Source organism: Anas platyrhynchos, chromosome 34, assembly GCF_047663525.1.
Source record: "Anas platyrhynchos isolate ZD024472 breed Pekin duck chromosome 34, IASCAAS_PekinDuck_T2T, whole genome shotgun sequence".
Classification (NCBI taxonomy): Eukaryota; Metazoa; Chordata; class Aves; order Anseriformes; family Anatidae; genus Anas; species Anas platyrhynchos.
The window spans coordinates 4691588-4707599 of NC_092622.1; the positions used below are offsets into that span (position 1 = coordinate 4691588).

The 16012-nt window shown below is 41.9% G+C and overlaps 1 long non-coding RNA gene across 1 annotated transcript; it reads left to right on the plus strand.

Moving 5' to 3' along the window:
* The first annotated feature begins 10899 nt into the window (after positions 1-10899).
* LOC140000844 (uncharacterized) lies at positions 10900-14564 on the plus strand. Its single transcript, XR_011806088.1, has 2 exons — positions 10900-11112; positions 13853-14564. It is a non-coding gene; the product is annotated as an uncharacterized lncRNA (long non-coding RNA).
* Positions 14565-16012: the final 1448 nt, after the last annotated feature.

The following is a 16012-nucleotide window of genomic DNA, read 5'->3' on the forward strand; positions in this document are numbered from 1 at the left end:
CTTCCTTATCATGAGTTGCAGCGTCTTGTTTCGAGATATACAGTCCTTGTCTGGGGATTGTCCTTGCCTCCCCAATGCCTCCCCAATGCCTCCTTAATCAAATACCACAAGTAGTTTCATAATTCCACAGATCAAACTATGACCTGAAGCATCATTTCAACTTCTACAGTAGTTTTCAAGGAAGAGTTTTGAAGTGCGGTAAAATATTGGAAGTAAATAACAGCCTGTTGCCCAAACCCTATTTATCTGAACACAATATTCCCTACTACATAGGCTACAGGAAAAATCCGCATGAAGGTAAAAGGAAGCAAAGCCTGCTAGCAAGTATTTGAAATTGTTTCCATTTGTGTTATGTATTAGCAAGAGCCATAGTCTTGAGAGAAGGCTTTCACTAATGTGTCAAGGAAGTAAGTAACCCCGTTACAAAAAGATCCCTCAATAATCCAACTTGCAACACCATCATGGCATGGATTGACAGCTCCCATAAATGACCCAGTTCCCAAACGTTCTGATCTGCATATCACTAGCAGGCTGTTAGTGCAACTCTCTGTGCAGTCTGCTCCAAGCAGTAAGAGTTGTGAACACAGCTCCTGCAGCCAAAAGTACCTGTTACTCAGATTCATGCATCACCAACAGAAGATGAGCATTATATACATGTACCATATAATTTTAAGGCAACATTATAGCAATGGTTATTTCTAGCAAGTAGTAATTTATTTATTTATTTATTTAGTGCTTTACTCATTTGTAGGTCATGCTTTTCTACAAACATACGTGAATGCATTACGTGAATGGATTATTTCAGATTTTTATATTAAAACAACAGATAAGACCAAGTCGGTCCTACTAATGACATGGAACACTGCTTTAGCATGTCTGATGCAGCAATTTGTAAGTACACAGAGCTTACTCCACCCTAAAGACTTGATAAACAAAGAGACATTTAGAAAGCTAAACTGTGAAATGACTGAAACAAAAGGGTGTATTTCTAGCTTCAGTTCCCTAAAGCATTTAAGTACTTCTCAGAAACAGAAGACAGGACAATGCCCTGAAGAGCTTCAGTCTAGTTTTAGACATGATGTAACAAAGCTAACTATGATAAAAGTAACATATCCAGTGTTTCAGTAACACCGAATCCCTTTTCTATGTTACCCACCTTAACCCACACTGCAGGTCAAATAGCTCTACTGTAAGCACTGCTGTAAGCCCCCAACACACATCTTAAGAGGAGCGTAATGCACACCCAGAAACTCAGTTGGAGCATCAGCAGCTTCCTGGTCTGCGTACAGCTTTGTATACATGCATGAATTTACAGTTAACTGGCAAATGTTCAAACACCACAAAGAAATGAGCAGCACATCACAATTTAGGACTCTAGGCTGACGTTAGGAGCAGACTTTCAAGCATTTGTGGAATAACCACATAGCTTTAAATACGGTGATCTACTGTTTCAAGGAAAATACGCTGAATAGCCCAAAAACACAACTCAGTTCCTCTTGAACCACTTCCATCTTCAACTAAACTAATAAAGCCACAGATTTCCAAGAACTTTGAAAAGAGCATCTTCCCACACGCTGTCTCCTTGTGTCTATTACTAACATGCTTATTTGCCACCATCTATCATTGAAACACGTGCTCAGCTAACACCTAAAGTACTGACTGTACTAACTCACCACTGTGTCTCTTATTTTTTTCCTTCATCTTCTGAGATTTGATTTCCTCAAGTGTTTTTATTCCAAAATTCAGATTTCCCTCTGAAAATAGGAAACAGTTCATGAGACTGGCTTAGAGGCACTCACTGAGGACCACAGCTCCTCAGGCTTCTTAGCGCTCAGCAACTTTCTGAAGTATTTAGAATAAAGCCTGTCAACACTCCTCACAAGTGAAAGAGCCAGAGAACCAAGGGCATTTTGCCCCTCCTTTCATCCTTCAGGCTTAAAAATGTAGTTTTAATTTTAATCCATTTACACGATATTAGATCCCTCTATCGTTAGATATGGCTTATCAACAGTGGTTGCAAGGCTGCACATGCAGCCATTTCAACTCCATGCTGTGGCCCTGTTTTGTTCTCCAAAAGTAAAGAAAAGGAGTTCACCTTTCTGACCCAATTGGCACATGATGGTATTCATGGCAGAAATGAGATCATGGAAATAACCGAGTCCATTCAGCACCCCTACATTTTGTTGTGTTTTTACACCACACTGCTTTTGAGTTAACTGTCAAGTTCTTCTGATTTATCCTACTAAGGTGCTGGAATACCTTGTTTAGTAGCAGTAGAACTGCCTTTGCGAGTGGAAATCACCCGTAATCCATTTTTGCCTTCCACAGCTGGTTGCTGGACAGGAGTTTTAGTTTCTTCTTCCTCAGAAAGTTGGTCTGAAGGGGAAAAATCTATTCAGTTATGCATAGACCAGATTGTTCATGATTAAGTAGCTCATGCAGTGACACTTCAGCCCATGCTTCATATAAAAAACTTTGTTGCTCTTTTGTTTTGTTTTGTTTTTTAAAGAGCTACATTGACCTGATGAACTCCTAAGTAGAATACACTAGGACAAAACATCTAGGACTCTAGATTCTCTCTGCAGCTTTAACTACTACACAACACATTGCTCTTCAGACAGAAAAAAGAAATTTCCTTCCTAGTTTCACATAGAACTTTACACAACAGACCAGCTAAAGCCAGGAGTGGTTCTAAGCTTTCCTCCAACGTTTCAGGTTCTGTCCACTGACTGCCGGACAAAGCCACCAGTGACCTGGCCACACTGCCTGCCCTATCGCTAGTCAGACCTCAGGTCATCTGTGATTTCTACATTCCTTTACAGCACAGATTCCTTCAAGAACCAAAGATTTACACCATCATTTACAGCACAAATTCCTTCCAAGAACCAAAACATGCTCACCATCATCATCTTCATCATCATCTGCAGCATTGATTACAACTGGAGGGTGTGTAGGGCTTGGGACATTTTCAGAGTTTTCCACTTTCATCACCCCCTTAGCTGTGGAGAGGGATTTGACTGGACAGAAAGTTTGTTTTGCTGCAGTGACATCTGAGCCACTTTCAAATCATCGTCCGCGGACTCAGGCGGACTTGGCAGTGTAGCTAGAGGAAGAGGATGATCATCGGTAATATGGCAGTTTAAAACTTTGACCACAATTTAGCAAAGAGGTGGTAGGAAAGGCAGATAACCCGCACAGACAATGAATTCATCATCTCCTTTTGCCCATCCCATCACTGTTTACACCGTCAACAAAGACTTCCCTTCGAACAACAACACATCTCCCTACCACCCAGCAAAAGATGAAACAACAGGAAGCAAACTGCAAGGCAAACATCACACAAAGCCAAGAGAAGCTGAGCACGAAAGCAGAAAACAAACACCAGCAGTACACTCCGTGCAGTACACCTATGACTGCAGACCTTTTCCTGTACTCACAAATGAACAGTTACCTGATGCCCCCTACAGGATTGGCACCCACTAAGTAATACTCCAAATTAAGTCTTCAGCACTTCAAGAAAAAGGACTTAAACTCACTCTTGCTTGGTGGGAAGAATTGTCCATCGATGTAACGTCCCTTTGCATGATGAAAAGCACAGTTGGCTTTCTGACAGCCTCCCGGCTGCTTCTCCCAGTAGCAAGGAATCTCACTGCACTTTTTCTGAAGACAGAAAGAAAGAAAAGCTCGTGATAACATGCACCTGAGGCTTGCAAAGAGATGCGCAGCTCCAGATCATGACAGCTGTCACAACACAGTGCTGAAACATCATTCCAAAGGTCAGTTTCTCAGTTAAGTGGAGTATTTCTGGGCATATTCACAAAGTTTGCATAAGCTGGAACCACTATGCACATTTAGATTTGTCATCATTCAGTTAGAGAAGACAGGCACTCTCAGACACCAGTTGAGGGTGGGTTAAACTAATACACCTAGGATTATACTAGCATTATTCAGAGGGAAAAAGAACATCTGAAATTGCCTAGGTTAACCCTGTCTAGAACTACTTCTTGGAGACTTAGTTCTTCTGCACCTTTAACTTTCCCCACTTCCTACCCCAGGCAGCGAGAACAGCGTTATCGGAAGGACTGTGGGTCAGAAGAGACCTGAGAGTTCATTATCAAGCCTGCTCCCATGACGATAGAACAGCCTGTTTATTACCCCCCTGCTCCAGCAGGTTTTAGCAGTCTATTTAACAGCTATTCTGCATCTGTTGAGAAAACTGTCAGCATCTAATAAAAATATATATATCTTGCTAAGACATACCTAAGGCATTGATTTTATTTTCCTCTGCTTCCTCCCACCCCCTCTCTTGGTAACAGAAACCAGTATGATTTTGAAGCAAACAAATCTATCCTGCAAAAGCACAATCAGTACACCTACGGCACTGAAAAATGCTTTTGTTGATTGATTTTGAGAACACATCGTTAGGCACTCACGTCAATTTCCATGTGTCTGAATCGGCAGACGTTCCTGAAACAACGACCCTCCTGCCACAGCTTGCAGACCGTCTCATTGCCCAGAGCAGCTTCGCAGTGGCGGTAGGCACATTTGTCTCCCTGGAACCAAAAGGAAACCAACGAGGAAAATAGAGTACAGCCTCAAAAATGGCCATGCTGCTGCCTAATGTTGCTACAACTGAATTCAGAATCTATCTGGTTCTCAAGTTAACCAAAGACCAGCGTGCTTCCTCCTCCTAATCTACTCCTTCCTGAAAAAAAATGGGGAAAAAAAAGCAAAGCAAAGGAAAGCCAGCCATACCTTGGTACAGGTAGAATAGAAATAGAAGTAGCAATCGTCTCCTTGTTTAGACATGCCGACGAGTTCTGCTAACAAGCTCGGCTTCTCTCCACAGGGCCTTCCTCTGCTCTTGGAGAGAGCTGTCTTCACCCTTGCTTGGGCTGAAAGTCTTCTACTGGCTTGTGAGCAGGGAAATCTTCTTTTGAAAAGTAACCCTAAAGAAAGTAACAAGTGAAAAATAATGAGGAACCAACATTTTTCCAGCTTTCTTCAGTTCATCAAATCAAGTTATCAGTCTCTCGAAGAGAGCAAAGCCTTGAAATCAGCTGCTACATGAACTAACTAAATATGAAAGTTCCGTAAAGCTGCCAGGAGCTTTGTCAGCAAGCGTTCTCTTCCACATCCTCAATAAGATGACTTGGAGCACATCTGGAAGCCTGAAAACGGAGTCACTCCTTAAAAAACCACCTGATCATACATGCAAGTCAATAATCAACTCTGGCTACAAATAACTTCTCTAGAACACAGTTAGGACGCATTAAACAGCACGTTCCAGGCACTGTGGGTCTTCCATTTCACCTACCTGGACAACCTCAGCAAAGTTATCGATCTTCAAAGACTTCCAGTTAACTTCTCCTGTAGGCCAAACCAAGACTGAATCCGTGAATTAAAAATAAAGGGGTAGGAAGAATTTTCCTCCTCACTTTGCCAAGGGAACCTCTCATCCACAATTCAAACATAGGATGTGCTTTTAAACAGCTTATAACTAATAGAGGAAGCAAGTCCATTTGAATGCTCTCTCAGACTGGAGACAGCCAGGGATAGTTAGCTCTTCAAAAAAATAAAAACCAAAAAACAAAACAAAACAAAAACAAAAAACCCAGCGCATTTAGAGATGAACTCATGATTCAAAGTGGCTGCAAAAATGAGGCTCCATCTTCCACAGCCGGACAATTTAACTTTTTTTTTTTTTTTTTTAATTTAAAATTCAGTATGTTCCAATCTCTGGTCTTCAAGATTTCTTCACCTATTAAGAAAACACAAAAACCTTTCCCCGTCTTTATTACCTGTACAGCAAAAAACATACCAGTGCATATAAATCCACAGATGTGCATACGCATACACACATCTGTGTTTATACACACACGAGGAGGGAGTGAGAGAAAGTTAGTGAGAGCGACAGTGAAAATCAGAATTTTTGCCTTTTCGACACAGAGAGCGCGTAAAAATTCTCTCATTTTGAGGGAACTAGAAAAAAATGGAGGCTCTACAAAAGATTTTGATGAGTATGCCTTCGAGGCCGATGCTTTGTAACATGAGTGATCTGGGGGCCAGCACACAAATATGCAGACGTATGTACATGCATACAGGATAAACAGATCTATACACACAAGCGTGCACAGTATATGTTGTATGATCTCCATAGCGAGAACAACTCGTAGCCCTGATCAGACACGTAGAGTTGCAATCAATTAACAGCAGGAAGACAGCAGATCAAGGGTACAGCAAGCTTTGAGAGGCAGGGGAATGCTCACTTTGCCAGTGGCATGACTGCATGATGCCAAGGATTTTGAATTAGTTGGATTTTTTGGAAGCAATTGGGTTTTTCTTTCTGCGCTGTAGCAAATACCACAGGTTTGCCACCACGTGCTGTTCCCTAATCCATATATCCATCCTCATCCATTGCTGCAGGATCATGAAAGGTTAGAGAAGACGACTTAGGTCCAATTTAACAGCCAATGATTTTTCGATGAGCAGAGCTGCAACAGATTTTATTTAGCCACAAGCATTTTTTTTTCTTTTTTCTGAGATGAAGTCAGAAATTTTAATTATTATTTTTTTTAAAGACACTAAACACAAAACCTGCAACCAGACCAGATAAAGTTCAAATTAGAGTGATTCTGAAACCTTTCATTAAAACGCTGCACATTTCTGTGCAAATTATTTCTGACTCTTCTGGACAAAAGTGGATGAAATAGTTCTTACAAATTAATAATCAAAGGTTGAAACCTTTTACTCACACAAACACTAGTGAATTTTCCAGGAAATATTTTTTTGGCAGGGAATTTTCCCAAATCTAAAATAAAGAGAGGAAAAGTTGGCTTCTCATATTAGTTACTGCTTTTGACTGCTGGGCAAAGGGAATAAAAACAGTAGTTAAGTGCAAGCTTTCCTTCTCTTCTTTACTATGGATAGGAATCGTCACTTCGGACCTTTAGCACCTTCAGAAACACACCCAGTGCCATGCAGGTTCCTCTGCATCTACTTCTAACAGTTACTGGTGCTCCTTAGCATGGAAGTTTGACTCAAAACACTCTCCAGATTTAGCTCTTTTGACTGCCCAAGGAGCTCATCATTTTGCTTGTTGCCTTCCAGTTTCCTGAACAGACCGGGAACGCTGTTCAGAATCTGAATGGATCTGGTCTAAGGAATGGGAAGAAAGCAAAACCAAGCATACCTCGCAGCCCTAAATTCCAAAAAAGCAGTCTCATTTTAAAAAGGACCTCAAAAGCTTTTTTTTTTTTAAACTGACACCTGCTAACACGGCAATCCGGGCGCTAAACCAACTGAAGTTGCCCCTGAAAGCCTGAATAAAAATGAGTAACTCTGGTGCACTCAGCAGGTCTGTAATAGAAGTTGGTAAGATTTTTAGATTTCTTTTTTTTGCTCCAGGGTGCTGGTAAAATGTTTGCATTAAGAGATTTTGAACCTTTTGTACCAAAGAATTAGAGATGCGCTACAGTGCCAGTAGCTGGGGGTCTGGAAATACACACCAACAAGTGTCATAAGCTTTGCCTTTGCTGAAGGAAGATGAATAGTACCAAGAAAATCTGTCTAGTTTGTTTTACAGGCTTGTCTTTCTCAGTATGGAACAAACTGACCTCCCTGGTCTAACTTTGCAGTTGCCTATTCTGCCTTTGTCCTGGAGAGAAGAGCAAGAAAGGAACAAATCTATTTTTGCACTCCAAAAACGCATTAGAGGAGGATTATCACACCCACCTAAGGGTACTTCCTTGTTTGTTTATAAAGCACCAAGTATTTCTCTTGGACAGTCTCTGTAGCTGGTCTGTTTTGTGCCTTCCATTTATAATAAAGATATTAAGATGCTTACCCCTTGTTTTTTGTTTTTTGTTTTTGTTTTTGTTTTTTTTCTAACGAACAGTGGAAGTGGAGAGTCGGATGACAAGCAAGAACAAACACTAGAAACTCCTTGTTCTGCCCCTGCTTTTTAATCACCCAGCATCACCCCGGCTGCAAAACAGCCTCTGCTGATTTACCTGCTTGTTAAAGCACCCCACAGGCTGCAAGTGCGGTGTGCTAGGTGTCAAGTTCTATTTAACGGTGCACAGGTAACCATTCATCTTCCCACAGTCGAAGCACAGAACAGCCTCTTGCTAACAGAACTCATCCCTGCTGCTGCAAGAAACCTCATGGCCTGCAGGAAAACCTCAAGCTAAGAGTTCCAAAGCAAAAGCAGAAAACGCATGATTTGTACTCTTTATATTTGAGTGAATTCTAGCTGCTAAACGCTGCCTACATCTGAGGGCACGTTCTGAGGCTGGGGGGAAGGACACTCAACACCCACTGACAGCAGGAGTGCAAAGATGACAGCCAAGAAGGCAAAGGTTAGAGCTGAACGCTGCCTCAGCTTCCTCCAGCAGCCAGCTGGGGGTCACCTTTCAGCACGCTCTCTGAGACTCTGAGCCCCGAGTTACCGCAGCCGCCAGGTACAGCTGCTCCTTGCTGGCCCAAACTATTGGAAGAGTCTTCAAACTTCAGGGACCTGTTTTATGACAGCCTCGAGATCCAATTAATCAGTTCCTGAAGGCGCTGATCGTCCTGGTGTTTCTGGAGCTGTCCAAGAACAATCCTGAACTGAGGCACTCGTCTGATCAGACAGTGCTTTGGCACAGATTTGTCTTTAGCTTGACACATCAAGGTAAAGAGGAATCAATTCTTGCAAGCAACCTCTCAAGCAGGGATCTAATAAGGTGAGCAAAACAACAGATCTGTTGTGCAGATCTGAGCACGTCCCTCTGCAGGGAATCACTTTTCAAGCCTAAGATGTTTCACCCATCTCCCTGCCCCAGAGCGACACAAGTAAAGCTCTTAAGCAATTGCTAACCTGTTCTCAGTGCTCACGAGTCCCAAATCACTCATTTTACAATCTATAAACCATGGCAGCTGGCACCTAGTTGGCACACGGTGACACTGCACACGTTGGCAGTGTCGTCAGGAGCTGCAAAGTCAGGGCTGAGGGGGTTAAGGGAAAACCACACATCAGTTTAGCAACTTGGCTCCCGTAGGATACTTCCTACGGCAGGAGTTTCAGCAAAGCCACTCAGAGGGACCTGCTGGCTAATTCAAACGGGACTTCTGCTGGAGCAGGCAGAAGGCAGCAGGAGATATCCAGTGGGCATCGCTGTCAGTCTGTGGCAGTTTGGGGTCCAGGTATCAGTGGTTAGGTGGGGTTTTCTCTGCTTCGCTTTCTCCAAAGCTGTGAAAAAATATTTCTTTTAAAGCACTGTACAGTCCCACGTTAAGGATGGAACCAGCTGCATCAACTTCCAGTACGACGGTGTTGGAAAAAGGTGCCTTTGGTGGTCAGGAGCACAACAGCTCTGCTGATGTGTTATTTAAGTGTGTTCTTACATCTGAGTTTCCTCACAGCAGTATGTAGCTGAGGGGGTCCTACTTTCCTAGGGAAGATTTATGGTTTTTCTCCTACCAAGCACCAGCTCAGTATACAAAGCTCTGTTAATAACACCCAAGCATGTAGATGGAATGCAATTGTTTTCCTTACAACCCCCCAGTTATTTCCATGTCTGTTCTGGACCTTGGGATCTCTTTTGGGAGCTACATTACGCAGAGCAATACAATAAGGCTGAGATCACCGCTGCCTCAATGTAATGCAAAGGTGAAGGCCTTTATGACAGGCAGTTTGGAAATGAATGCAGCCCCATCTTGTCAGCATCAGAGCAGAGCCAGCTCCAGATGGCTCCAAAAAGGAGCTGCTGCTGGCCAGAGCCGAGGCAGGGAGTGCTGCTGGGTGGGCTTCGGGGGAGCAGATTTAAGGAAGGGGGGAAAATACTGCTGTGCAACAGCAGCTGGGAGAGAGGATTGTGAAAGCGTGAGAGAAGCAGCCCTGCAGCCCCCCAGGTGAGCGCCGCAGGAGGGCAGGAGGTGCTGCAGGCAGGCAGCAGCAGTTCCCCTGCGGGCTGTGCAGGGAGAGGCCCCTGGTGGAGCAGGCTGTCCCCCTGCACCCATGGGTCCCCCATGGAGCAGATCTCCACGCTGCAGCCCCCCCATGGGTGGAGGAGCCCCCGGTGGAGCAGGTGGCTGTGGCCTGGAGGAGGCTGCGGCCCATGGAGAGCCCCCGCAGGAGCAGGCCCCGGGCCGGAGCTGCAGCCCGTGGACAGGAGCCCACGTGGAGCAGGGGCAAAGAGGGACCGAGGAGTGGTGGAGATGAAGTGCTACAGACTGAGCACAACCCCCAGTCCAGTCCCCCTGTTCCCCTGCGCTGCACGGGGGGAGGAGCTGGAAGAGCTCAGATGGGGGGAAGGAAGGTGTTTTTGGTTTCTTTCCTTTGGTTCTCACTTGTCTAGCCTGGTAGTAGTAGTAGTTAGGCAGGAAATCTTACTGTCTCCCTATGCTGCATCTGCTTTGCCCATCACGATCCTTGTTGAGCGATCTCCCTGTCCTTGTCTCAACCCTTGAGCCCTTTGCCTCGTATTTTCTCTCCCTTTTCTTTGAGGAGGGGGAGGGAGAGAGTGGCCGTGATGGAGCTCGGCTGCCCACCCACCGAAAAGCACTGCAGCTGCAAAGTACTGGAAAAGTTTTCAGAAGCAACAAGGTGTTTAACAAGGAAATGTATAGTTTCCTTTTTCACGCTTCCTAAATAATTGGGCTTATTTCATATTCCCAACTCGGAGGAGGAGAATTGTTGATTTCACCTTCTTTTTTCTTCCTTGGAAATCAAAGGTGAACAGCTCTAAAAGGAAGGGGAACATATCAGAAGCAAGCTTTTTTTGGCTTGTAATCCTTTCTTAAGGAAAAGATTTCTCACACACCTTCCCCAGATGTAGGGGGGCAGAGAATAATTTTGGAACTACTCCAATTAAAGTCAGCTTGGGGAGAGTGGGACTTCTCTACTTGTTTCAGAGACATTCGCATTAGCAAGAGAGAGTGTTGTGTTGCCGCTGCCAGGGGCCTACGGTGATGACTTCAGAAACAGAATTGAATGATGTCACTGTGACACCTTGGTAACAGCTGCCTCTGAGCAAGTTTAGCGAGGAGGGACAGAGAAGTGTGCTGGATGAAACCACGTGAGGACTTGTGGATCCCACGTTGAGGTGCATCGAGAGGGCCCACCCTTCTGTAAGTGTTTGGATGCTTCATTTTAGATTTCTGTAGTTTGTGTAAAGTCCTTTCACAAGCATGAAGTTTGGTACTTTGGCTCAGGGATGTAGCTGCACAGAGTGACAGGTGCAACATGTGGCTGAGGGCCTCTGCACGTTCTCTCTTTCCCACACACGATCAAGAAAGAAGGGTAGACAAATAAGAGTGTGCTGTGGTCCTGCCATAGACCTCAAGTACTACAGCATAAACAAGAGACTTAAAAGTAGCCCATCACATGAAACTTCAGGACAGCAATGCACTTCATCAGCTGGTCTGGCCTGTTGAGTGGAGTGTCTCAGGATGGAGTGTATGAAGATGCACTCCATCTGCTTTCAGATTAGCACTTGCAGTGAGCAAGCTGCCTGGCCTTAACATTTTTCATTTCATTTTTCACCCGACTTTTGCTGGTTCTTCTTGGTCTAGAAAAAAAAAAAAAAAAAAAAAAAAAAAAAAAAAAAAGTGAACTCAGATCAAAATAGAAGGATTTCCTTTTCATTAATTCCATGTTCTTAACTTGACAGGTTTGGTTATTGACGTAGAAGGGACATATCTGGCCTGACTTGAGTTACTCATAATGTTTCACTTCATTGTAGATATGACTGGAAACCAGAGACAAGACTGGTAAAATCATTCCTAGAACTCTGTGTTGTTTTCCTTCAGGTACCTTGTCTCTCAAGTCGGTGAGGGCTGGGACAGAATGAGATTGGAAAAGTCAAGTGTAGTATTCATTGTTACAGAAGTAGTTGTCCTGTATCTTCTATGGCAAAAGAATTTTCCTGAATAAATATATAAATAAATAGATAAAATTCCCCTGGCAAAGATTGGAAGCTGACACTTACCTGAAAGTTACCAAAGCAACTTCCTCCCGGCAAGGTAACATAGCTCACAAATGGTGGGCCCAGGGAGCTCAGTGATTCATACACAATGATGCCTTCACTTGGGAATACGGCCTTCTGCTTCTGTTTGCTTTCCCAGAACTCCTGCAATATTGCTACGACATTCACTGTCAAAGACATAAAAATGCTGAATGTAGGATGCATACATGTCCTTGATCTTAGTGTTTTCTGTGTTACACAAGAAATGCAGACATATGAGCTTGATACATTTATTATTGATAATAAAATGTCTGTGATTATTTCTGCTGGTGTGAAAAATATGATTTTGTGGCAATTTTGGACTTTCTGGGATTGCAGGCTACTGTAGTACATAAATTGCAGGTCAGCAATATTGTACTATTAAGTCAATGTGTTGGAACTTTGATATCACAGCAGCCATTAAGCTGCTCACTTTCAAACATGAGAAAATGTTATACTCAGATTCCTCTTTTCCATTCTCAAAAAAAAACAAAAACAAAAACAAAAACACATGGTCATGCAAGGAAAGCAGCTGACTTTTAATGCAAAACTTTATGAAGTAGCTGGAAAAAAAGGTGTTGTATATTATGATGATAATAGTTGCAGGCTAATGTGAAAATAGAAATGTGAAAACCAGAAATCCAATTGACATCATGACTATTGAGCCAGTACTCCAAAGTTTTACGTTCTGTGTTGGGGTTTTCTCAACACTTTTCGGCTTGGACTCGAAAAGAATTTTAGTATAGTTTATCTAGACTCCTTTTACAGAGCCATGTGTAGCTTAGAGATAATTTTCTTTCTTTCTGGGCATCGTTCAGCAGGTGGTGAGCAATTGCATTGTGCATCACTTGTTTTGTACACATTAGTGGTATTAATACTCTTATCATCATTATTATTATTTTCCTTTTTTTTCTTCTTCTTTTTTTTTTTTTTTCCTCTCTCCAAATAAACTGTCTTTATCTCAACCTACAGGCTTTCTTTCCTTTTTTTTTTTTTTCTTTTTCTTTTTCCTGATTCTCTCCCCCATCCCACAGAGGGAGGGAGGAGGGTAAGCAAATGGCTGCGTGGTGCTTAGCTGCCTAATAGGTTAAACCACAACACTATGCAAAAACAAACAAATGAACAAACAAACAAAAAAAAAAACAGCTGTGTATGATGTTCATCATTTCTCACTTGAAAATTTAAATTCAGAAGGTAAGAAGTATGTTTCTTAATTTGGACCTTCCAGTGGAAGTATGGAAGCCCTAGGCAGCAGTATGGGTCCTTCAGAGTACTGATACTGGTTCAGTATCAAGTGTTAGTGCATACAGGAATCAGTGGCAGAGATAATTTTCCTCATACATGTATAATTTTCCTCTTTCTTCATCTCGTCTGACCTTGTTAGTAGTGGAATAATGTAGAAGTGATCCATTTTGAGACAGTGTCACCCTGGTGGTAGCTCACATGCAATCTATGGACAGGGCATTGCTCTGTTTGCTGCAGGGTGAGCAATGTGAGCTCCAATATTGTCACCGCCTGTTTCCTGACTTCTGGCAGCTGCACTGCTCTCACAGACAACAGCTTTTCTTGGCATTTAGCCATGACAAGGGCAGACACACAGAGTGTGGTCATCACCAGTTCCCTTTTTGCTGTGCTCAAGCCATGAGGAAGTGCGGGTGGCGTGGTCTGAGCTCTGGGGAGGCGAGGCAGGGTGTTTGGAGCACACTGCTGTCTGCCACTGGATGGTGTCACGGATGCAGCAGCAGTGTTGGCTCCTACCAGTTCTGGCATTTTGGGCATTTAAAGCTGCAGAACTCTCATGGCATTGGAATATTGCTTCACCGTAAAGAAGAAAGCTATCTGAATAAATTTTGTATTTGTAACAGGAAACACGTTGGGATAACCACTGTCTCAGTGCAGCTGTGAGAAAAAACTGAAATATTGAGGAACTCTTAACCACAGAAACTGACTTCTGCTTTTCTAAATGATGATGAATGTGGGAGAAAAACTGGTCTACTAGCCAGGGAAACTGCTACCGGTACGGACTCCAAATGGTAATCCACCTTCAGAAATTGGTCTCTGGCTGAATACCTCACTGATGTAAACATCTGAGTGTTTTTTTTTCTTTTTTTTTTTTCTTTTTTATGAGACCTTCTGCTCCACAGAGCATGCACACATTGGGTAACAATCTAATTTTAAACCCATTAAGTGAAAACTGATATTTGAACATAAAATTCATGAATGTAAAATTTCCAAGTTTAAACATGACAATTCAGTAGGAGCTGTTGCTTCAGTGTGAGAATGGTATTGGTGACATTCAGTCCTTTACTGGTATTGAAATAGATAGCAACAGAAAGTATCAGCTTTAAGAATATCACTGATTTAGGATGTTTCCATAAAGTGCTTTGGTTTTTGAAACAACTGTTGTCCAAGAGTGCAGTCCTTAAAAACAATAATGCAAAGTCCACAGGAATAATGAATTTGGTGGTGTAGGTAACCCACAGTACTCTTTCTGGTCTCATCATTCAGCCTGTATGATACAACTTTTGGTAAAACAATAAATAAATAAATTTTAATAAAGCTTGATTTCTCCCACATCATGATGAGATCGATTATTCTGTAGGTAATAAACTGTTGAGTCTTCTAAGAAGATGTACAATGCAATTGGCAAAGCTGCACAGGGAAATCCCAAGCATGATCATTTTTTGTCCAGTCCAAGTCCCTAGATTTTAGTATCCTAAGCCCCTCATTGATGGAGGGGAAACTACCCATAAATATCATGCGTGCTTTTGCTTACCAAGAGGAAATTATACTGGTATAGTGGTCTATAAAAGAAACAGGTATTTAAACTGTTTAGTATCAATGATAGCAATAAGTGACCTAAATTGCTGTGTGTCTGATCCTTGCTTCTCTTCTGTTGTTAGTTTTACAGAAATTAAGAGTTCAGAGTGTAAAATTTCTGTTTTAATTTCCATTCTTGTTCATGAGTCCTTTCGATGGTAATTCAGCATTTAGACAGCCTGCATCTCTCACTTGGCTGAAAGTTTCCACTCTGAAAACCAATATTCAAAAGACTTTTTAGAGCTATAGAGAGGTATCTACTTTCACTGCAATACACCAACAGAAATATATTTCCCTTCTTTTCCTGAAATCCTGAAACATGCTTTAAGCTGTCTCAAATTTTACAGATAAAGCAATATTTTACCAGAGGACTAGTAAGCAGTGAGTAGCTGCTACAGATTAAACTAATACGTGTATGACTAACACAGAAACAGTAGCTGAGCAGCATCATTTTTATTCTGTTTAGAATTTCTGTCAAATGAAAGCTATGTGCCTATCCCACAGTGCAGCTGGATATCTCTGTAATTAAGTAATTAAAAGTGCCTGGGTTTGTACTGAATTGGATAAACATAAAACCTGGCTTAGCTGTGAGGATGGTAGCAGGAAATACTTGGTGGTATATATGTAGTGGCAGCATCAAATTATCACTGCAGTTTTTGCTGTGATTTTTTCAATCCTAGCCAAAACTAGCACCTCAAAACAGTGATGAACATGAAGATGCATCAGGTTAAACTACAGAATGCAGCCATGATATCAAAGCCTCAAACTTTTTTTTCCCCAAGAATTCTTTATGTTTTGATTTAATTAATTTTATTTTACTCAACTGTTTAGCTTGAATCAGTATGTTTATCATCATTAAATTAAAACAGCATATCAATTTCAAATATATAATTAAAACAATTTCAGCTAAACTTGTAAAAATTCGGTGTGTGTGAAAACAGTTCTCTACTAAAAAAAAAAAAAAAAAATTTTATTTATGCCTAACAGCCACTACAGCCACTATTATTTTTTTTTCCTTCATTATGTATCACATGGATTTGTAGTAGTTTAGGAAGATGTGAAAAATGTATACATATGATCAGATGCACAATCAAATATACTAAGTTACTATTCTAAGATAGTAACTAATGATTACTAATATGATGATTACTAATGTTTTATTAAGATCTCTCAATATTCATTTTTCCTGCAATCACATGCATTGT